Source organism: Miscanthus floridulus, chromosome 19, assembly GCF_019320115.1.
Source record: "Miscanthus floridulus cultivar M001 chromosome 19, ASM1932011v1, whole genome shotgun sequence".
Lineage (NCBI taxonomy): Eukaryota > Viridiplantae > Streptophyta > Magnoliopsida > Poales > Poaceae > Miscanthus > Miscanthus floridulus.
The window spans coordinates 85,679,231-85,701,916 of record NC_089598.1 but is presented as its reverse complement, the minus strand read 5'-3'; the positions used below and the strand labels follow the sequence as shown (position 1 = coordinate 85,701,916).

The 22,686-nt window shown below is 47.4% G+C and overlaps 1 long non-coding RNA gene across 1 annotated transcript in view; it reads left to right on the top strand.

The window, feature by feature from the left end:
* The window catches only part of LOC136525275 (uncharacterized), a 41,220-nt gene that overhangs the window by 1,847 nt on the left and 16,687 nt on the right, over positions 1-22,686 (top strand). The window lies entirely within an intron of this gene.

The window sequence follows — 22,686 nt, the reverse complement described above, 5'->3', positions numbered from 1 at the left end:
AAATATATAAAGCGGTAGTACAAAGGAGAGTAGGGGGAAAAGGAAAACAAGCAAGAAACAAAATTGAGATAAACAAAAATAACCAAGCTAGGGAGTAAATAGTTTTTATATTAGTATAACTGCTCTGTCCTGACTCCTGAGAAGCTAGCTGTCCGACAAGCTGATCATTGGACGATCCTGATTTCGTTTGAACAAACGGTAATGCTCTGCGTTGTTGGGCCACGACGTTAGTTTAACAACCCACACTTCTTTGTTTCTCAAAAAAAAAAAAAAAAACTGTTTATCCACCTATTCATATCCACTCGGTCCTCTTCTTATCGTTGTTATCTGCTCGCCTGCTGCCTCCGAACGCATGGCCGCTGGCCCTTCCGACGTGCAGCGCGCGGCCACCTCCAAGTTGCGCGGCACTCGGCTGCCAGCCCTGCCAGGTGCGGCGCGCTGCTGCCCTCTCCAAGTCATGCGGCCACGGCCTCCTCGCCGCTTGTGCGGCCGATGCCTCCCTTCCACGATGTGCAACCACTGCTCCCGACCCACCAGTTACAAGCGCCGCCGGGCCGCTGCCTCCGGTGAACACCACACACCAACGAGCCTCCATTTTGCAGAGCGACAAGGAAATGTTTCGTTGAAAGCGCATGTGGGCAGCTGTGGGCGGATAACGAACGCGTGACCCGTGAGTGAGTTGGCTTACCAGAAGCTAGAGCGTCGGTGCTCGTGGCTCGCTTTCCCATGCACAAGCGTGTGCGGTTGGGATTCCATTCACGCTCTGGTTCCTACTTATTTAAAGAAGGGGAGGCGTAAATGGACATAATTTCATATGCGCACTGTTGAGCTTACCTCCCTTTCTTTAATTCTTCGTCTTCCTCCGCCTTTGTCCCCTTAGATCCAATCTGATGGAAAGCGTGGGGAGCTCGAGGACGGAGGTTCCTAGACGGGCGACGGCCGAGCGCTATCCACCCATCCGCCTGCCTTCGTCAGGTAAGTCCTTTAACTGACCCGAATCGGGCGATCCAGGGGTTTCTTCTCACCGAGTGTTCTTCCAGGCTTCCAATGCTTGATGATGCGAGTCCTCCTTCTCCCGATTCACCGGGTAGCACCACGGCGGTGGAGCCCATGGCTCTGCCGGCGGCCGTGGTGGTTGAAGATGAGGCAAGCCATCTTCAGGCGCAGTTGGAGGCCGTGCAAGCGGCGATAGCTAGGTCGAAGCGGGAGGCGGCGGCCGCCGGAACGTCCCGCGTCGAGGCTCAGGCGTAGCTTCTTGGTAAGTTCCTGGTGAGATTCCCTGTTCGTTCTTCTTTGAAATATCTTATCTTGATGAGTGGTTGCTTGTGCTTCCTAGTCGCCCGAGAGCAACTGACCATCGCTCAAGACAAGGTGGGGAGGCTCCACGAAGCCAACGCCGTCCTGACCGAGCAGGTGGCGGAGGCAGAGCACGACCGTGACGCTGCTGCGTCCGACTCATCCGCCACCGTGGTTAGAGCGGGCCAATATCGAGACCTCTACGCTACTTTGCTGTAGGCGTGTGGGGGTGTTGTTGACATGCTCTCGCCGGTGGGGGTGAGTGTCGAAGAATGCCTCGGTAATGTACCAAGGTGGTTGGAGGAAGTGATCCACCACATGGTTTGTCGTGGAGCTGCGTTGGCGCTGGCGGTCGTTTCCCTCTGAAGCGACGAGGACCTCCATGACATGGCGGTCGGGTTTCCACTGGTGGAGAAGCCGTACAACGTCAGTGCTCTGGCCGTGGAGTTTAGGAGCTCGACGGGTGCCTTTGCCGAATATGAGAGAGTAGAGGATGGCATTGAGATAAAGACTTGCATTTTGTGTTCTTCTGAGTAACCGCTTCGTGACTCATGGCAGTACTAATTGTAGCCCCTGAATCAACATGATAGGTTAGCATAACATATCACGGCGATTGATCGGAGCCCCATACACGTTGTGCCCGAATGCGGTCTATCCTTAGAAAAACTTTTTGATCGTGTAGCCCCTTAGTATCTCGGTAGGTCAGCATGACCTGCCAGGATGTTCAGTTTGAGCCCGGGAACATACCGATTGCTAATTGACTTTGGTGACGTAGTCTTCCCCTTTCGTGATGGGGTGGTGGTTACACCGCCCGTGAGTTGCTCCTTAGTATAAGGTTGCTTTTTTATCGCATAGAACCGTCGACGTTCCAGGCATTCGTGTAGACTTCACCTTTCATGTTTGCCAGCTTATACGTTCCCAACTCCAGTACTTCGGCCATGATAAATGGACCTTCCCAAGGAGGCAAAAACTTGTTTTCCCCCTTGGTTGATTGAACCCGATGCAGGACTAAATCGCCTTGCATGAAGTTAGTGGTCGAACATGCTTACTGTGGTACTTGTGTAGCTATTGCTGGTATTTTGCGGAGCGGACAAGTGTCGTTCCATGGTGCTCGTTGAGCTTATCGAGGGAGTCTTGTAAGGTTTCCTCTGCTGTGTCCTCATCATAGGTGCGGACTCGGGGAGAGGCGTAGCCGATCTCCTCGGGGAGTACCACATCTACACCATAGATGAGGAAGAAGGGGTAAACCCCATTAGTCTGGTAGGAGTGGTCCGTAGGCCCCATAGAACTGGCTGAAGCTCCTAGACCCATCTACCCTCGAACTTCTTGAGTTTCCTGAAGATTTGAGGTTTGAGGCCTCGAAGAATGCAACCATTCGCTCTCTCTACCTGTTCGTTAGTCTTTGGATGGGCTATTGAAGCCCATCTTACATTGATCTGTTGCTCGTCGCAGTAGTTGACAAACGCACTTCCCATGAACTGGGTGCCATTGTCTGTGATGATCATGTTCATGACCCCATACCGGTGTATAACCTCCTTGATGAACTCGACCGCCACCTCCAAGCTAGATGTGGCTACGGGTTTAGCCTCAATCCACTTGGTAAACCTGTCGATCATGACAAACAATTGATCAAAGCCCTCGGGGGCGGCCTAGAGTTTCCCGATGAGGTCGAGTCCCCAAATGGCGAAGAGCCATGTGATCGGGATCGTTTGGAGTTCTTGGGAGGGGACGTGTTTTTGCTTGGCAAAGAACTGGCACCCTTCACAGGTCCTCACAATCCGTTCCACATCTTTGACCGTGGTGTGGGCCAGTAAAACCCTTGTCAAAAGGCTTTACCTACCAAAGTATTTGGCGCTGCATGGTGGCCACAAGCCCCCGAGTGGATGTCTCGCAAGAGCCTTATCCTGTCTTCCATGGGTATGCATCATTGCAAAATTCTGCTCATGCTTTTATGATGAATTTTATCATCCCGCATGACGTAGGATTTGGCTTTCCGACGTACCCGATCGGCTTCATCCTGGTTGATGGGGAGGATGCCATGCCATAAGTAGTCGATAAGCTCCTCTCCCCAGTCTAGGTTAGAGCCTGCGATCTTTGTGATTGTGAGTACGCTCGGCTCAGGGGAAGGGTTGAGTCTCAACTTCCCAGCGGGCTGAGGGTTTGGTGAGCTCGTCGAGGAACACGCCTGCTGGCATTTCTTAGCATCACTTGTTACTAGGTTGTCATCCCTAGCATAATTCCAGAAATGCGTGGTTGGTAATTATTAATAACACTTGTAAACTTCAGAGAAAAAATATATATTAAAGTATTCGCAAGCGCATAGATAATATACCATTGTAGCATTTCACTCGGAAGTATACCAGGTATCGTTATTTATATTTTTACCACAGGGAGGAGCTTATGGAGTGGTGATGGCATAGAGATATTGACAAATATGTATACTTATGATAATAATCACTCTCATGCTATTGCAAGGGTAAGTCAAATGGTAAATAAATGATAAGTGTAAGGTAATAATGGTATTCCAGAGATAGAATTAGAGACTCATAAATATAGTATAACTAAGCAGGAGATTCGTTAAGAGCAAAAGATTCCTAAGTCATTACTTATCTACTAAGTCTTTTGTACACCCTAATATATACACTCTCATCTATAGTATAACTAACTTTGGATCTACACATAAGGAACATTACTAAGGAAGATCAAGAACAAAGCTTGTCTACCTTCGCAATCATGTCCTACGTGCTCTACAAACGGGGAGTGGACTACAAAGGACTCAACGGGAGTGTCACACCCGTGATCTACCCCATGACCCAGAATGCAGAGGGCATCCGCAGGTAAACAATATCTAAGCACCATGCTTACATAGTGTCGACCACTTAACTCATGTACGTATTGAGCTAAGCCCTTTGCGAACATATGCATAAACTCATTATTAATCATAACTATATCAAGCATACAACTAGAGTAAACTAGGAACATAATAAATAGCAACATAATAATATTGAAGTAGCACAAAGTCATAAATATAGAGATACAATGGATATACCAGTCTCCAGACGACAGATCCGAAATCTTGAGAAATAGCCCACACTCTTCTTGAACCTTGCTAGCTAATCTATACTAGAAACTTGAAGAACTAGAGCTCTAATCTCTAATCTCTAGAAACCCTAGTTTTCTATCTAGCCCTGACTTATGATCTAATGACTTCTGATGTCTCCTAGGGGAGGGGGATGGATTATATAGTCTTGAGGGTGCAACGTGAGTCCTTGGATCAAACCGATATAGCGACGAGGATGATAGGTGGCCCCCTGGGGGGCCGAGCGGCCTACAGGTGGGGCAGGGCGGCCCCACTTGGTAGCCTCTCGGTCTCCGCTTTGTCGGGGAGTCCTCCCGAGTCTTCTAGAACCTTGTGGAGTTGGTTTCATGTCGGGATTTAGATTTTTCCTTTGACATTTAGATCCCCCTTGATGGTTTTCTGATTAAACCCTGCTGAAAACATAGATTCACTAAAACTCATGGAATTTATCAGTTTAAACTCCTAAGTCTATGTTGGTGATCATTTTCATGCATTATCTCGGGTTATATTGATGTTTATAATGGTCAATAACTACCGTCAACAACGCCATGGGGGGGAGGGGGCGTGTCTCAAGTTGAGCCGATCCTGGCGAGGCTGTCAGCCTCCTTGTTATCCCTTTGAGGGATATGGCGTAGTTCGAGTCCATCGAACTTTGCCTCAAGTTTTCTCACCTCAGCGCAGTAAGCTTCCATTTTGTGGTTGCGACACGCCGAGGCTTTCATTACTTGCTCGACGACAAGTTTAGAGTCACCCAAGGCAACGAGCCTCCTTGTCAGATTGTTTTGCTTCGGCAATATCCAACAACATGATCGCATAGACGAAATCAGATGGTAGCACACGAGACACAAGGATTTATACTGGTTTGGGGTGCGGTGCATGCTAATCCCTACTCCAATGGCGCTTTTGCTCTTGTATTCATATTCTCAATTACAGGGGTTGTTGCTCCTAGCTATGAGGTAGATGGAATATGTGGTAGATCAGATGATGTCGATTCTGAGCCTGAGGTCCCTACCCTCCTTTATATAGGCAGGAGAGGTAGGGTTATAGAGAGGACGATCGGACTAATAGATTGTGTTCCTAGTTTATTGCAATAGATTGATCCTAGCTATCGTCCAGATATGCCTGCCTTGATTTACCTTGATCTCCACATTGGTCGACCACGTTGGACTCCCCTTGATGGCTACTAGGTTGATAGCTCGGTGGTGGTCATATATACGGGCGGTGCAGGTGCCCCTGGCCCATATCTCTGACAGTAGCCCCCGTAGGACTTAATGATAAGCTAGCATGTAGCTTCAAGCCCTCGGGACGTCGCAGTCTCCTCTGTAAGTTCTGCGTATTGTGAGTACACAGTGAGCATCTTCGGGTGCCGAAGCTTCAAGCAGTGCAATCAGATATTCCCAAGTATTAGGGAGCCAGTATGTTTCCATTCGAGTACCAAGAGCATTTCTCGGGTAGCGAGAATCTTCTTCAAGCATCGAGTGCGGTAGTGGTACACCGTACATCAAGGAACGTTGTTCCCTAGCAGCTACAAGTGCCTGGCTTGGGTGGTTCACCCATATCGGAAATGTAGTTTCCTGGGCGTAGCCCTGGGGAAGTTGTTAACGCCGTGTTCGGGTGGTGTACCCAAGAACCGGAAGCATAGCTTTCTAGGACATCGTAGATGCCATGTTAGGGTAGAAAATACCACTGTACTCGAGAAGTGGGTTCCCGACATATTTCGGCGCGTAAATAGTGGTTGCGCATCATTAAGTTCTAGTCGAAAACAATAATGAGGATGGGGTAGGTGCACCTCCATCGCCCGCGCGTCACTAAGCCAGTTGATTTTTAGGGTGACTTGCTGAAGGTCGTTTTTGTTATCAAGTACTAAGGACGTCACATTTTTCTTCAGGACCCGTTAAGCAATGTGGTACGAATTGTCGTGAGCCTCACTTAGTGGAAGAATAAGGACGTTGTCCCAAAGCCCTGAGGGCAATGTAACAGTGTCCCAGTGCGGGCACTACTGTGGGCGAGTAATGAATGCATGAGCAGCTGTCGGCAGTTGCGTGTGTTACTCTTCGAGCTGATAATGGGTAGAATGAGTGAATGTGCACTTCATTGAAAGGAAGCGGCAGGACAAAGCCAGACCAGCGGGGGCATGTCATAAAACTCTTTTTTCAGATTCCAGGAGCTCATACTTTGGTTACAATCATGGGCCAAACAATTTTCCGGTTTCCCCAAAGGGGCACACATCTGCTGAAATAAGGTACTTCGAGCTCGTCCGGGTATTAGGAGATTTATGTGACATAGAGTGCCAGAGGTTTTAGAGTCAGACTGGTGACCCTCCCGAATACCCCCTGACTCTAGAGTGGTAGGGTCGATAGCGAATGAATCGCTATCGCTTACACCTGCTGAGGGGGTGAGTCGGGTCGAGTGTTCGATCTGAGTATAGATCACTCGCCTGCACCGGCTCAGGTGATGGTACGTCGAGTTTTGGACCATGAGGCCCCATGGTTTTCGTGATTATGGAGATGGGTTCCTTCTCGGCGAAGCTAAAGTGTTGGTTTCGACGGCCCGTTTCCCCACGTAGGTCTTTCAGGAGGCATCCCTCCAGAAATCATGGGGACGTGGCACGACCTCAATGACAACACTACTCGGAGAGATTTATTGGAATTCCATCGGCCGTGTGCGTCCCCTGCCTATAAAATAGAGAAAGCAGAGGGGGTTAGTACATCTGTATTGTAGACTTTACACACTCACCTTGCTTGTCAAGAAATGAGTATTCGAGCGGCCATTGCTGAAGATGTAAGCGAAGGCAGCGTGTCAATGTAGATAGTGGTGGCATGACCAACTTGAGGTAGCCCCCGAGGGAGAAACCGAGGGTTGTTGCTAACAGAGTGCCCGAAGGCGGTGTGTTGATGTAGCTAGTGGCAGCGTGATGATGTAGCTAGAGGCGGCGTGACCGGCTCGAGGTAGTCCCTGAAGGAGTACCCGAGGGTCGTTGCCAATGGAGTGCTCGAAGGTGGAGTGTTGACGTAGCTGGTGGCAGCGTGACAATGTAGCCAGCGGCAGCGTGACCGGCTCGAGGTAGTCCCCTGAGGGAGTACCCGAGGATCGTTGTCGACGGAGTGCTCGAAGGCGGCATGTCGACATAGCTAGTGGCAGCGTGACGACGTAGCCAGAGGCGTCGTGATCGGCTCGAGGTAGACCCCGAGGGCCGTTGCTGATGGAGTGCCCAAAGGCAGCGTGTCGATGTAGCTGGTAGCAGCGTGACGACATAGCCAGAGGCGGCATGACCGGCTCGAGGTAGCCCATGAGGGAGTACCCGAGGATCGTTGTCGACGGAGTGCCCGAAGGTGGCGTGTCGACGTAGCTGGAGGCAGCGTGATGACATAGCCTTTGTTATTGTGCATCTTAAATCATGAAAACAAGATCAGTAAGTATTTATTCGGTAGTAGAAAAAGATAAGCTTGTAGTAATGCAGGTATTAATTTCCCTTTATGCGCTGTTCATTGTGTTATGCGCTTTGTTGACTAGACCATAGCCCCCGTGCGTAGGGTGATGACTACCGTGGCGTGACCCATGTAGCATCGAGTTTGCGCAATAGGTTGAAAGGTCCTTGTGTGGTTTTGGTAATTGAGTGACAACCTAGGTGGACTAATTGTGTTTATGTGAGATACACAGGTGATTAGTCCATAGGTACATATGTGTGAGCAACATATGCCATGAAGGTGAAAATGGCTTGGAGATGTTGCAAAGCTCACACATGTGATGATGAAGGAGCTCATTGCACATGAGACATGACATTGAGTCATGTGATCAAGGTGGAGAAGATCAAGACAAGACTTGGCTTGATGGACCGGTTGCAAGCGTGAAGGGCAAGTCGGAGGCTTTGGAGTGATGGACCGTGTGGCAGTGAAGCTTGAGCAAGACTTGGCGCCGATGGACGAAGGCAACGGTGAAAAGCAAGTGAAGTCAAGATCGATGAACCAATATGATCACATGATGATATGAAGTGGATCATATCATTGTTGATCATGTTGGTGCATGTGTTGCATCGACATTGGAGGAGATGGAATGGAATGCACAAGGCAAAGGTATTGAAAGGATCAAGATGCCCAAGAGGGGGGGGGTTGAATTGGGCTAATTCTAAATTTCTTCGCAATGATTAAATCCTATGGTTAGCCCAATTAACCCCTTGTGCCTAGAAAGTATTCCTAATTGTTCTACCGCACAAAAGACTTGCAACCTAAGTTCCAATTCTACTCTAGCATGGCAATTCTAAGAATGTGAAGACATGAATTGAATTGCTCAAAGTAAATGCTCAAAGTAAATAGAGAGGAAGGAACACGGCGATGTTTTGCCGAGGTATCGGAGAGTCGCCACTCCCCACTAGTCCTCATTGGAGCACCTGTGCAAGGGTGTAGCTCCCCCTTGATCCACGCAAGGATCAAGTGCTCTCTATGGGTTGATTCTTCGATACTCCGTCACGGTGAATCACCCACAACCACTCGCAACTTGAGTTGGGTCACCCACAAGCTCCACCGGGTGATCACCGAACTCCCAATCACCACCAAGCCGTCTAGGTGATGGCGATCACCAAGAGTAACAAGCATGAACTCTCACTTGACCACGACAAGCCTAATGAGAAGGTGGATGCACACTTTGCTACTCTCGATCTTCACTAATGAGGTCTCTCTTTTGGATTCTCAAATCTCAATCACCTCACTAGGACCTTGCTCTTCTTGGCACTCTCTAAGGTGTTTCTCAGCTGTTGGAATGAGCAAAAGTAACTCCACACACGAGTGGAGCTTCTATTTATAACATGGGCTGAAAAACGAACCGTTATGTGCCTCTGCGGGGTGACCGAACGCTCCAGTCATGTTGATCGGACGCTCCGGTCAGTACACCCCTAACTCTAGGGTTTACAGTGTGACCGGACGCTGCCAGCGTCTGGTCAGCACTGACCGGACGCATCCGGTCACGATTTACCCTCTCTGGAACCTTACTGGAAACGACCGGACACTGGCTCTCAGCGTTCGGTCACTTGACCTTCCAGCGTCCGGTAACACCAAACGATTTCACCTCAGTCAAATGAACTGACCGGACTCTGCCCTAGCGTCCGGTCACACCGAAGCCAGCGTCCGGTCAGTATTTGACCCTCCATTCACTTCCAACTCTCGATCATACGTGAATGAAGTTTGCTCCATTGGATCTTAGGCAAATGTAGGAGCTACCTAGCGCTAGTTTTAACAAGTGTGCACCACACCTAACTCACTAGACTCACCTAGGTCAAGCTACCCATCCATACCCCCCTTAATAGTATGGCCAAAGGAAAAACAAAGTCCTAAACTACTCTAAGTGTCTCTTCAACTCCAATCGACACTTAGAACTAGCTCATCCTTAACCTTGTCGTCCATTCTTTGAAAACCAAAACGATTTTCATCATAGGGGCATGACAACCATGATTGCCCAATCGATCTCCATTACCGTGACCTAACTCAATTATTTCTGCAAAACACACGTTAGTCACAGTAATCATGTATTGTCATTAATCACCGAAACCCAACAAGGGGCCTAGATGCTTTCAATCTCTCCCTTTTTGGTGATTGATGACAATACTACCTCGAGTATGTGAAAGAGTGAGTTTTTTAACATGCTTGGATCATATAAGCTTTTGTCAGTAAGAACAAAGGTGTTAGTCAAGCTTATATGAACCAAGCCAGCATGATGTACTCAAAAGGTATGAAATAAGCATGAGTACAAGTAATAAAGCTCATTTGCATCGGAGTAAAACGCGGAAGCAAAGACAAATGAGCATAACACAAGTGATATGACATATAAATAATTCAAAGTAGAGAGCACACATGTCATATATCACGATTACGTAGATATCACTATCACATATATATGGTTCAATGCATGAAAGTAAACACACAATGAAAGCATAATAGTGTATCACACATAAAAACTCCAAATGTAATATATAAGCTAATATAATAACTATACTCCCCCTAGCTAAGTAGCTCCCCCTAAGCCTAACATACTCAGATCCTCTCCCCCTTTGGCGTCAAACACCAAAACCTATGGGTCGGTCGGTGGGACTGCAGTGGACGAGCCGGGCATAGAGGTACGAGGGGCAAGGTGGAACTGGGTGTCGTCATCGTTTGATCCAGAACTCTAGGCTGTCTGACCCTCTATAGCTGGCAGTGTCGCTGAAGCGGTCTGGGTCTGAGCTAGGACAGGTGCTGCCTGTGACTCTGCTGGTATGCCTATAGTAGGACCTGAAGATGCAACTGAGGAAGGAAGCCTCTGTGTAGTCATGGCGATGGGAGCTGTTGTAGAAGGACCTGGGGCATACAGATGTGGTGGTGTAGGCTGCCCTGTCAACTCACTGAAAGAGGCTCCAAGACTCTTGGAGACTAAAGTATTTGGCTCTAGCAGCGACAATGTCTGTGTCGGTGTGAAGCCCGTACGAAACGGTGTAAACTGCAGGGCTGGCACAAACGTAGCGAACCACTAGGACACCTGCTCTATAGGAGAAGCAAACTGTGCTGGTGGTTGTCCCTGACTCTGAAGCCCACTAGGCTGTAACGCTGGAGTCGTGGAAGTGGTGATAGGCTGACCAAGCTGGGGCGTAGTCTATGGCTGTGGGGCCCCAATAGCCTGCACTACATGCTGCATGAACCCGAGAAGCTGCTGCTGCATGAGTATCTACTGCTGATGTATAGCCTGCTGCTGCTGCTGTAGTGCCTGGGTCTGCTGCTGAATAACAAGCTGCGGGCGCTGGAACTCGTCCTGCCGAGTCTAAAACTGTGCAAGTGTAGCAGCTGTCTCCTGAGCCTATCTGGCCTGGTCCTGCCTCATCCGCTCAAGTATAGCAAGAAGAGCAGGGTTAGTCTGCGGGGCAAGTGGCACTAAACTGGAGCTACTGGCCTCAGCATCATGTCATCGTGGAGGCATCTGTGGAATGGGCTGGTAATCACCATCAAAACTATCACTGGGCTCGCTAGTGACTAACCCCTCCTGCTGAGCAAGCTCCTCCTCTGTAGCTGCAATACCCCTGATGATATCATCCTGCTGGGCTACAGACTCAGGCACCTCTGGACGGCGGCGTGGTTGACTCGGTGCCTGTGGTGTACTATGTCGAATCATCTGAGACAGGTTATAAGCAGGGAACTCTGTCGTGGCACCACTGTACTCAGCAATCATCTCAGGCGACTTCACTGACACAACTCTATGGATAAGAAAAGTGACCCAGTGAGCATAGGGTAGCTGCCTGTGACCTCGGAAGCCCTCAGCTATAGTGTCCTCCATCTCTGATAGAAGGAGATCCCAGATGTCGAAGACTGTCTGCTGCATCAGAGAGTTGATAAGCCAAAGCTGAATCCGAGTCAATCCCTCTCTGTATCCCATCCTCGAGAGTAAAGTCCTCCTCATAACTACCTCAAGCACACGAGCAGTAGGCGTGAGATCACTGGGGTTCCTCCTCGAACCCTCGCCAAAAGGCTCAGTGAAGCAGTGACGCACCAAGTCTATAGGGGGTACCAAGCCACCATGAGGATGTCTAGGGGTGCAGTCTATCCATAGCACACCTCATGGAGCCTGACTGGCTGCTTCTGAAGCCTAAGAATCTCCCTGGCCCTGGTGCTCGTCAATCGATAATCTCTCCCACCGAATGCAAAGTGAATAAAGTGATGGTGTGGGTCAATAAAGAGAGAAGCATAGAACTACCGAACCCAAGATGGAACATATAATCCGGTCCGTCCAATCAAATCTGTCAGCCCCGGTAGATATGCAAGGTAGGGGCGAATATGCTCTCTAGCTGCTGCAACAATAGACTCAATGCTGCATACTCTCTGTGGTCTGAAGACCGCTCCACTGTTTAGATAGGCGTTGTAGAAGTCCTCCTGCAGGGGGTATAGAATCCCTCTAATGCTCTCTCATCCCTCCTGGGTGGAAACCATACCTCAAAGTCAACAAACCTCAACTGCTGCACCTGCTTGGCCGTGGCGGCCCTCAAGTCAAGATGGGTCACTAGAGGCGAACCCTGTGGTCTGGGCGGTGGACAAGAACCCCTCCACTGTGTGTCAGCCCTCGGCGTGACTGGGGCACGAGTACGACTAGAGCGGCGATGCTATAGCTAAGGTGCCTGCTCTGTCTCCTCGGCCTGCTGGCCCTCCTGAGTCTACTCTATCGGCTCTACTGGTGGGGGCTGCTGCTGTGGCTCCTGCTGTGACTCCCCCTAAGGCTAAGGCCCCTCAATGGTAAGACGTTGTCCTGCCATCATGACAGTCCCAGGTGGACCACCATGAAGACGCTCAATACGTTCAAGTCTGGCCTGCTCTTCTGGTGACAGATGATCTACAATAACAACTCCACTTCGTGCACCTCCTCTCTCAGCACGCTCTACGGCCTCAGCGACTGCAGCTGCTCTGGCTATCTTTGCATCAGGGTACTTGCGCTTCTTTGATGCAACCTTCTTCATCACCTTGCCTTTAGGATTTATAGGCAAGCGAGGTGGACGCCTCAGATCCTCATCTCCTGGACCACCACCGACATTCTTCGTGCGAGCCATCTAATGAATCTGAAGAGAATCAACTACCGCTAACAGGAAACAACTATCTCTAACACTTTTGAGGCTTGGCCTCGATCCTTACTCGCGAGCTTGGCCCCGAGTTAACTGACAACTGCCACACGATCTCAACGGCACCGACTCGCTGCATGATGGAATAGATAGGATATACAATAAATACAGTGTATCTACTAGATGCGAAACCCTAGGAAGCAAGCAATTTGGATACGAAATTGAAACGCAGGGCATTGCTACCTGACGAACCAACAATCCAATGAAAAGATAAGCGATGCATGGGGAACCACCGAATCTAGGGTTAGGGATTGCAGTGGAGAATCGGCGATCCAATACGGTGAATTGACGGTCCTGTGAAAATATTGCTGCGATGAATGGCTAGGTCCCAGCGAAGTTGCAATATGGATTGCTAGGGCATGACGGCAGGGCCTTACCGGTGATGGACGTGGACGACACTGCGGCATGGGAGCACAGCTGGCTCAGCTGCCGGTGGGAGTCTGGCGGCGTGTGGTGGCGCTTGCTATGGTGGCTCCGGTGGTGAGCAGTGGAGGCGGCGGCTCAGGCGAGCAGCGGCGCGGTGGCATAGAGTAGGGCAAGCGGCGGCTAGGGCACGACGTAGCTCGAGGAGGCACTGGCGGCGTGGGCTTGCGACTGTGCGAGGCACGGGAGGCGGTGATGCGGTGGCGTGGATCTAGGGCACTGGACTGCGGTGGCTAGGGCAGGGACGCCGGCGTGGAGGCGCTGGAGCGGTGATGACGGCGTGGCGTGGATGCGGCGTAGGGTAAGACAACACGTGGTTAAATAGGGTGGTCCCCCAACGTGATCGAATAGAAAAGGAAAAAGAGATCAAATCCGACACGATTCCTACTGACTGGACGCTCCGGTGGTAGCGACCGGACGCTACCACTCAGCGTCCGGTTGATTCTAGAGAGGTCCAAATCCTCTGGAATCATGACCGGACGCGTCCGGTGGACACCGGCCGAACACAGCCAGAGTCCGGTCACCTAGCCTTGATGTCTTCATCATCGATCGGACGCTGAAGCACCTTCTGACCAGACGCTGGAAGAACACTATTTCAGCGTCTGGTCACTCCTTCGGTAGCAGGTTCACCTCCAGTGAACTGACCGGACGCTGGACATCAGAGTCCGGTGCAGCGTCCGGTCACTCCTTCTTCAGCAGCTCTTCAAATTCCTTCGCGCTGCCTGTTCCCAATCAAGTCCCAACTCCAATAAGATCCAAATAAACACCAATTGGGACTGATGTGAGTGACCTCTCTCAAACCCTCAAGTTTTTCAAAATATTTTGCCTTAGGCTATAATTGTTTTTAAGAAAATAGGCAATAAGAGGGCGATTTTAAGATAAACGACAAAACAACACTCATGCATATGCAACGCAATACTTGAAAGTAAATCTAGTTGCTTGTCAAGTTTGATCCAAGGTTAAGCTTCTTCACACGCTTTTCGGCAGTTATCTTAACCATGTTAGACAAGCCCTATATGCATTATAAAGCATTAAACATGTTGTATATTACAATGCAATGCAAGGGACAACACAAGCTCAATTTTTAGTGAAGTTGCTAAAATCAAGCACATTGAGTTCATTTCGCAATCTACAAAATGTTGCCTCATCTAGTGGTTTAGTAAAGATATCCGCCAATTGATCCTCGGTCCTTACACCTTCTAGTGATATATCATTTTTAGCAACATGATCTCTAAAAAAGTGATGGCGGATATCTATGTGCTTGGTGCGAGAGTGTTGAACCGGATTATTTTCAAGTTTTACCGCACTTTCATTGTCGCACAAAAGAGGTAGTTTATCTAGAACTACACCATAGTCTAGCAAAGTTTGTTTCATGTAAAGTATTTGTGCACAACAAGCACCCACGGCAATGTATCCCGCTTCGGCGGTGGACAAAGCCACACTATTTTGTTTCTTGGAGGACCAAGACACAAGTGATCTTCCAAGCAAACGGCACCCTCCGGATGTGCTTTTTCTATCAACTTTGCATCCGGCATAATCCAAGTCAGAATAGCCAATTAATTCAAATCTAGCTTCTTTGGGGTACCAAAGGCCAATGCTTGGTGTGTGCTTAAGATACCTAAGGATTCTTTTTACAGCAATTAAGTGAGTTTCCTTAGGATTAGCTTGAAACCTAGCACACATACACACACTAAACATGATGTCGGGCCTAGATGCGGTCAAATATAACAAGCTACCAATCATAGAGCGGTAGAGAGTTTGATCAACAAGGTTACCTCCCTCATCTTGGTCGAGATATCCATTGGTTGGCATTGGAGTCTTGATTGGCTTACATTCATCCATCTTGAATCTCTTGAGAAGAACATTAGTGTATTTCTCTTGAGAGATGAAAATCCCTTCTCTCATTTGCTTGACTTGAAAACCAAGAAAGAATGTAAGCTCTCCAATCATTGACATCTCGAACTCCTTCGACATCAATTCACCAAATTCTTTGCATGAATCTTCATTTGATGATCCAAAGATGATATCATCAACATACACTTAACAAATGAAGATATGCCCATCAAGCTTCTTGGTGAAGAGTGTGGTGTCAACCTTCCCAATGATGAAGCCCTTCTCAATGAGGAAGTCCCGAAGGTGCTCATACCAAGCTCTTGGGGCTTGCTTAAGCCCATATAATGCCTTGGACAACCTATAAACATGATTAGGATATCTAGGGTCTTCAAACCTGGGAGGTTGATCAACATAGACTAGTTCATTAATAAAGCCATTTAAAAATGCACTTTTCACATCCATTTGATAAAGTTTTATTTCATGATGTGATGCATATGCAAGGAGGATATGGATGGCTTCTAATCTTGCAACTGGAGCAAAGGTCTCTCCAAAATCTAAACCTTCAACTTGAGAAAACCCCTTTGTAACTAGTCTTGCCTTGTTCCTCACAACAACACCTTGATCATCTTGCTTGTTTTGGAACACCCACTTTGTTCCAATGACTCTTGCACCTTTTGGCCGCTCTTCAAGAGTCCAAACTTCATTGCGAGTGAAGTTGTTCAACTCTTCATGCATGGCATTTATCCAATCTGGATGTTGAAGAGCTTCTTCTACCTTATTAGGCTCAAAGCAAGAGACAAAAGAGTGATGAGCAATAAATGAAGTAAGTTTTTGAGATCGAGTCATTACACCCTTTGATGGACTCCCTATGATGAGATATTGTGGATGATCTTGAAGTAGGGGTGTATTTCTTCTATTGACCACTTGAGGGGGAGGTTGTGGAGCATCAACATCTTGTGCTTGTACCACCATTTGTTTATGGGAGACATGAGTATCTTCATTTTCTACTCTCCCATCTTTTTCATCATCTTGTGGCACACTTGATGAAGAAGGTGGATCAATCACTTGTACATCATCTTCATCATCTTTAGGCTTGATGTCTCCAACCGAAATGTTCTTCATAGCCTCCCTCAATGGTTCATCACCTACATCATCAAGATTCTCATGTGCTCCTTGGGAGCCGTTAGATTTATCAAATTCCACATCATATGTTTCTTCAACCAAGCCAAGATCACATAATTGTCGAACGGATAGCAAGTTGAAGCTCAATGAAGCAACATATAGCACATTGGAGATTGAATGATCATTTGATATTGCCACTTTACCCTATCCTTTAACCTTGCCCTTTGAATTATCCCCAAATGTGATTCTTTCTTGTCCATCTACTTCTTCATCTAGTGAGGTGAACATACGAGGATCACCGGTCATATGTTGTGTGCAACCACTATCAATAACCCAATGACTTCCACCGGTCTTGTAGTTCACCTACACATAAGAGATCAAGCTTTAGGAACCCAAACTTGTTGAGGGCCCTTCACCTTCTCAACAAGTGACTTTGCAACCCAAATTTTCTTAGGCCTATTCTTATTTGGAGGTCCTAAGAACATCACTTTCATCTTTCCACTAGAATCCTTCCTAAGCATATAGTGAGCATTGAAAGCAAAGGGTCTAGCATGCTTGGGCAAGGGTTGTGGTGGTGGAGTTTGGCACTCATGAGCAAAGTGGCCTTCTTGTCCACACTCAAAGCATCTCTTTGGCTTTGGCTTTGGCTTTGATTGTTGTTGTTGAACTTGAGCCTTCTTCTCTTTGTTTGCCATGTACCCAATGCCACTTCTATCCATCTTCATGACGGTATTCATTAGAAGCTCACTTTGAAGATACTTGCCTCTAGTGAACTTGCTCAATCCAATCTTAAGATGCTCTTTCTCCAACTTGAGCTTCTTGTTTTCTTCCTTGAGAGCATCATTGTTCTTTTCTTCCTTGAGCTTCTTGTTCTCATCTTTGAGCTTCTCATTCTCAAGGATCAAACCATCATCATGAACAATAGTTTCTAGCACAATAGGCTTGGTGGCTTTGAGTTCTTCAAATTCTTTCTTGAGCTTCTCATTATCATGCTTGAGCTTGATGTACTCATCATAGTCATTGCACTCAACCACTTGCTTGCCTTTGCCACTAGATCCTTGCTCAATGCTCTCATCAATAAGATCATCACATGATGTAGCTATATCAATCTTAACAACATCATTAGTGGCATCATGTGGCTCATTGGGTAAAAATTCTTGAGCAATAACAAGGGTATCATGATTAACCTTAAGAGTAGTGTATTCATCTTTTAGCTTATTATGGCTAGTGACGAGCTCTTTGTGCACCCACTCAAGTTTATCATGTTTATCTTTGAGCTCTTTCTTAGAAGATTTGAGCTCCTTGAGTTTGGATGACATAGCATCATTTGCCTCTCTAAGCTCAACACTAGCCTTTTTGGCTATCTCATATTTAGTTAAAAGATAATCATTCTTAATCTCAAGCTTTTCATTTTTAGCTCTAGTATTTATAATGATCTTAGTGTATTTCTTTAGTAATTTAGCAAGATCATCATAAGTAGGTGACTCATATTCATCATCACTATCACTATCACTATCATCATTATGAGCATGATCATCACCACTACTATCATCATCATGTGATACCTTGCGTTCACCCTTGGCCATAAGGCATAGGTGTGTAGAGGATGATGGCGGTGAAGGCGGTGAAGATGATAAGTCAATAGCAATGGCGTCCACCTTCTCATTGTCACTTTCATCATCGGATGATCCACTAGATGAATCAATGTCCATGAGCCAATCACCAACAATGTAAGCCTTTCCACTCTTTTTCTTCTTGTGGAAGTCCTTCTTGCCATCTCTTTTCTTGTATGGCTTGTTCTTTTTCTTCTCATCTTCATCTTCATTGCTTGAGTCATCTTTCTTGCCCTTGTTCTTGTTCTTGAACTTGTCTTTCTTGGGCTTTGTGCATTGATGAGCTAGATGGCCAAGTTTGCCACAATTGTAGCAATCCATATCGAAGATTCGCTTTCTTCTTGAGCTTGTGAAGAACTTCTTCTTGCCATCGAACTTGATGCCACTCTTGTTGAGCTTCTTTAGCATCTTGGTGGTTTTCTTCACCATGAGAGCAAGGCTTTCATCATCAACTTCATCATCACTTGAGCTCTCATACTCAAGCCTTGCTTTTCCCTTCTCTTGGCTAGCCTTGAATGCTAAATCTTTTTCTTTCTTCTTTGTAGAGGATGAGCCATCTTGAGGTGTGATGTGCATATACATCTCATGAGCATTGATCTTCCCCAAGATTTGTGTTGGTGTAGCGGTGGAAAGATCACCTTGGTGTAGCATGGTCACAATATGCCCATATTTGTCAATAGGGAGGACACTCAAGATCTTTCTTACAACATCGGATGGTTGCATTTTAGTGAGCCCAAGCCCATTAACTTCCTCTATAAGAACATTCAAACGTGAATACATTTCATTAGCACTTTCTCTAGGAAGCATTTCAAAAGAGTTGAGCTTTTTCATGACAAGATGATAGCGTTCCTCACGCTCACTCTTAGTTCCCTCATCGAGCGCACAAACATCCGACCATAGTGCATGTGCTTCTTTATGGTTCCTCACACGATTGAACACATCTTTGCAAAGGCCTCTAAAGATGGTGTTTCGAGCCTTTGCATTCCACTTCTCGTAATTAACCTCATTGCCTTGTAGGTTAGTAGCATCTTGAGGTTTTGGGAAGCCTTGTGAGGTGGCTCTAAGTATACCAACATCTAGAGCCTCTAGATATGCCTCCATACGAATTTTCCAATAAGCGAAGTCATCTCCCTCAAAGATAGGAGGAGGTCCATCCCCATGAGACATCTTGCTCTAGGCGGTTAAGCCTAAATATTTGAGCACGAGGCTCTGATACCAATTGAAAGAATCAAGATGCCTAAGAGGGGGGGGGTGAATTGGGCTAATTCTAAATTTCTTCACAATGATTAAATCCTATGGTTAGCCCAATTAACCCCTTGTGCCTAGAAAGTGTTCCTAATTGTTCTACCACACAAAAGACTTGCAACCTAAGTTCCAATCCTACTCTAGCATGGCAATTCTAAGAATGTAAAGACATGAATTGAATTGCTCAAAGTAAATGCTCAAAGTAAATAGAGAGGAAGGAACACGACGATGTTTTGCCGAGGTATCGGAGAGTCACCACTCCCCACTAGCCCTCGTTGGAGCACCCACGCAAGGGTGTAGCTCCCCCTTGATCCGCGCAAGGATCAAGTGCTCTCTATGGGTTGATTCTTTGACACTCCGTCACGGTGAATCACCCACAACCGCTCACAACTTGAGTTGGGTCACCCACAAGCTCCGCCGGGTGATCACCGAACTCCCAATCACCACCAAGCCGTCTAGGTGATGGCGATCACCAAGAGTAACAAGCACGAACTCTCACTTGACCACGACAAGCCTAATGAGAAGGTGGATGCACACTTTGCTACTCTCGATCTTCACTAATGAGGTCTCTCTTTTGGATTCTCAAATCTCAATCACCTCACTAGGACCTTGCACTTCTTGGCACTCTCTAAGGTGTTTCTCAGCTGTTGGAATGAGCAAAAGTAACTCCACACACGAGTGGAGCTTCTATTTATAACATGGGCTGAAAAACGAACTGTTATGTGCCTCTACGGGGTGACCGGACGCTCCAGTCATGTTGACCGGATGCTCCGGTCAGTACACCCCTAACTCCAGGGTTTACAGTGTGACCGGGCGCTGCCAGCGTCCGGTCAGCACTGATCGGACGCGTCCGGTCATGATTTACCCTCTCTAGAACCTTACTGGAAACGACCGAATGCTGGCTCTTAGCGTCCGATCACTTGACCTTCCAGCGTCCGGTCACACCAAACAATTTCACCTCAGTCAAATGAACTGACCGGACTCTGCGCCAGCGTCCGGTCACACCGAAGCCAGCGTCCAGTCAGTATTTGACCCTCCATTCACTTCCAACTCTCGATCATACGTGAATGAAGTTTGCTCCATTGGATCTTAGGCAAATGTAGGAGCTACCTAGCGCTAGTTTTAACAAGTGTGCACCACACCTAACTCACTAGACTCACCTAGGTCAAGCTACCCGTCCATACCCCCCTTAATAGTATGGCCAAAGGAAAAACAAAGTCCTAAACTACTCTAAGTGTCTCTTCAACTCCAATCGACACTTAGAACTAGCTCATCCTTAACCTTGTCGTCCATCCTTTGAAAACTAAAACGATTTTCATCGTAGGGGCATGACAACAATGATTGCCCAATCGATCTCCATTACCGTGACCTAACTCAATTATTTCTGCAAAACACACGTTAGTCACAGTAATCACGTATTGTCATTAATCACCAAAACCCAACAAGGGGCCTAGATGCTTTCAATCTCCCCCTTTTTGGTGATTGATGACAATACTACCTTGAGTATGTGAAAGAGTGAGGTTTTTAACATGCTTGGATCATATAAGCTTTTGTCAGTAAGAACAAAGGTGTTAGTCAAGCTTATATGAACCAAGCCAACATGATGTACTCAAAAGGTATGAAATAAGCATGAGTACAAGTAATAAAGCTCATTTGCATCGGAGTAAAACGCGGAAGCAAAGGCAAATGAGCATAACACAAGTGATATGACATATAAATAATTCAAAGTAGAGAGTACACATGTCATATATCACAATTACGTAGATATCACTATCACATATATATGGTTCAATGCATGAAAGTAAACACACGATGAAAGCATACTAGTGTATCACACATAAAAACTCCAAATGTAATATATAAGCTAATATAATAACTATGCTCCCCCTAGCTAAGTAGCTCTCCCTAAGCCTAACATACTCGGATCCTCTCCCCCTTTGGCGTCAAACACCAAAATCTACGGGTCGGTCGGCGAGACTGCATCGGACGAGCCAGGCACAGAGGTACGAGGGGCAAGGTGGAACTAGGTGCCGTCATCGTCTGATCCAGAACTCTAGGCTGTCTGACCCTCTGTAGCTGGCAGTGTCACTGAAGCGGTCTGGGTCTGAGCTGGGACAGGTGCTGCCTGTGACTCTGCTGGTATGCCTGTAGTAGGATCTGAAGATGCAACTGAGGAAGGAAGCCTCTGTGTCCGGTCACTTGACCTTCCAACATCCGGTCACACTGAATGATTTTACCTCAGTCAAATGAACTGACCAGACTCTGCGCCAGCATCCGGTCACACTGAAGCCAGCGTCCGGTCAGTATTTGACCCTCCATTCACTTCCAACTCTCGATCATACGTGAATGAAGTTTGCTCTATTGGATCTTAGGCAAATGTAGGAGCTACCTAGCGCTAGTTTTAACAAGTGTGCACCACACCTAACTCACTAGACTCACCTAGGTCAAGCTACCCGTCCATACCCCCCTTAATAGTACGACCAAAGGAAAAACAAAGTCCTAAACTACTCTAAGTGTCTCTTCAACTCCAATCGACACTTAGAACTAGCTCATCCTTAACCTTGTCGTCCATCCTTTGAAAATTGAAACGATTTTTATCGTAGGGGCATGACAACCATGATTGCCCAATCGATCTCCATTACTGTGACCTAACTCAATTGTTTCTGCAAAACACACGTTAGTCACAGTAATCATGTATTGTCATTAATCACAGAAACCCAACAAGGGGCCTAGATGCTTTTAGGTATAACCTAGGGCATTTCATTTCACCGATCATAGGTGTGTAGAGAAGTTGATGACCGGGTTTAGTATAGATGGCCATACTATCAAGAGGGGCAAACTTGTTTGCATATCGGTCATCTAGTGCCACTCGAGTGATCTAACTTTGCATCATTGCTAGGATTGAGTGGCGTGGCAAGTTGAGTGGCTAATCCTTTGGGAAATGATTGTGAAAATGCTAACACACATACACATGGTGAAGTACACTTGGTGGTGTTGGCACATTTACAAAGGAGAAGAAGTTGGAGTTGATGTGCATCAACTCGGCAATGGAACGGATGTGAGAAGGGTTTGAAACTCCACCGGCAGAGTGTCCGCCCGTAGAGTGCGGATAGTCCGACGGTGCCACCGGCGCACTAGACAGAAAAGATAGGGTCTCATAGAGTGCACCGGACGCTGGTCACGTAGTGACCGGACGCTGGGGTCCTACGTTCGGTCAATGGCGGCAGACAGCGTGCAGGCGTCGGTCATCGACCGGATGCTGGTGCTGGAAGTGACCAGACGCTGACTGTGTGCGTCCGGTCAGGGTGACGTGTGGTGATGCAGGCAGAGCAGAAAGGCCAGAGAGTGACCGGACGCTGGTGCTGCGTCCGATCATGATCAACCGAACGCGTCCGGTCATGTCTGGTACCTTACTGGAAACGACCGGACGCTGGGGTTGCTGCGTCCGGTCA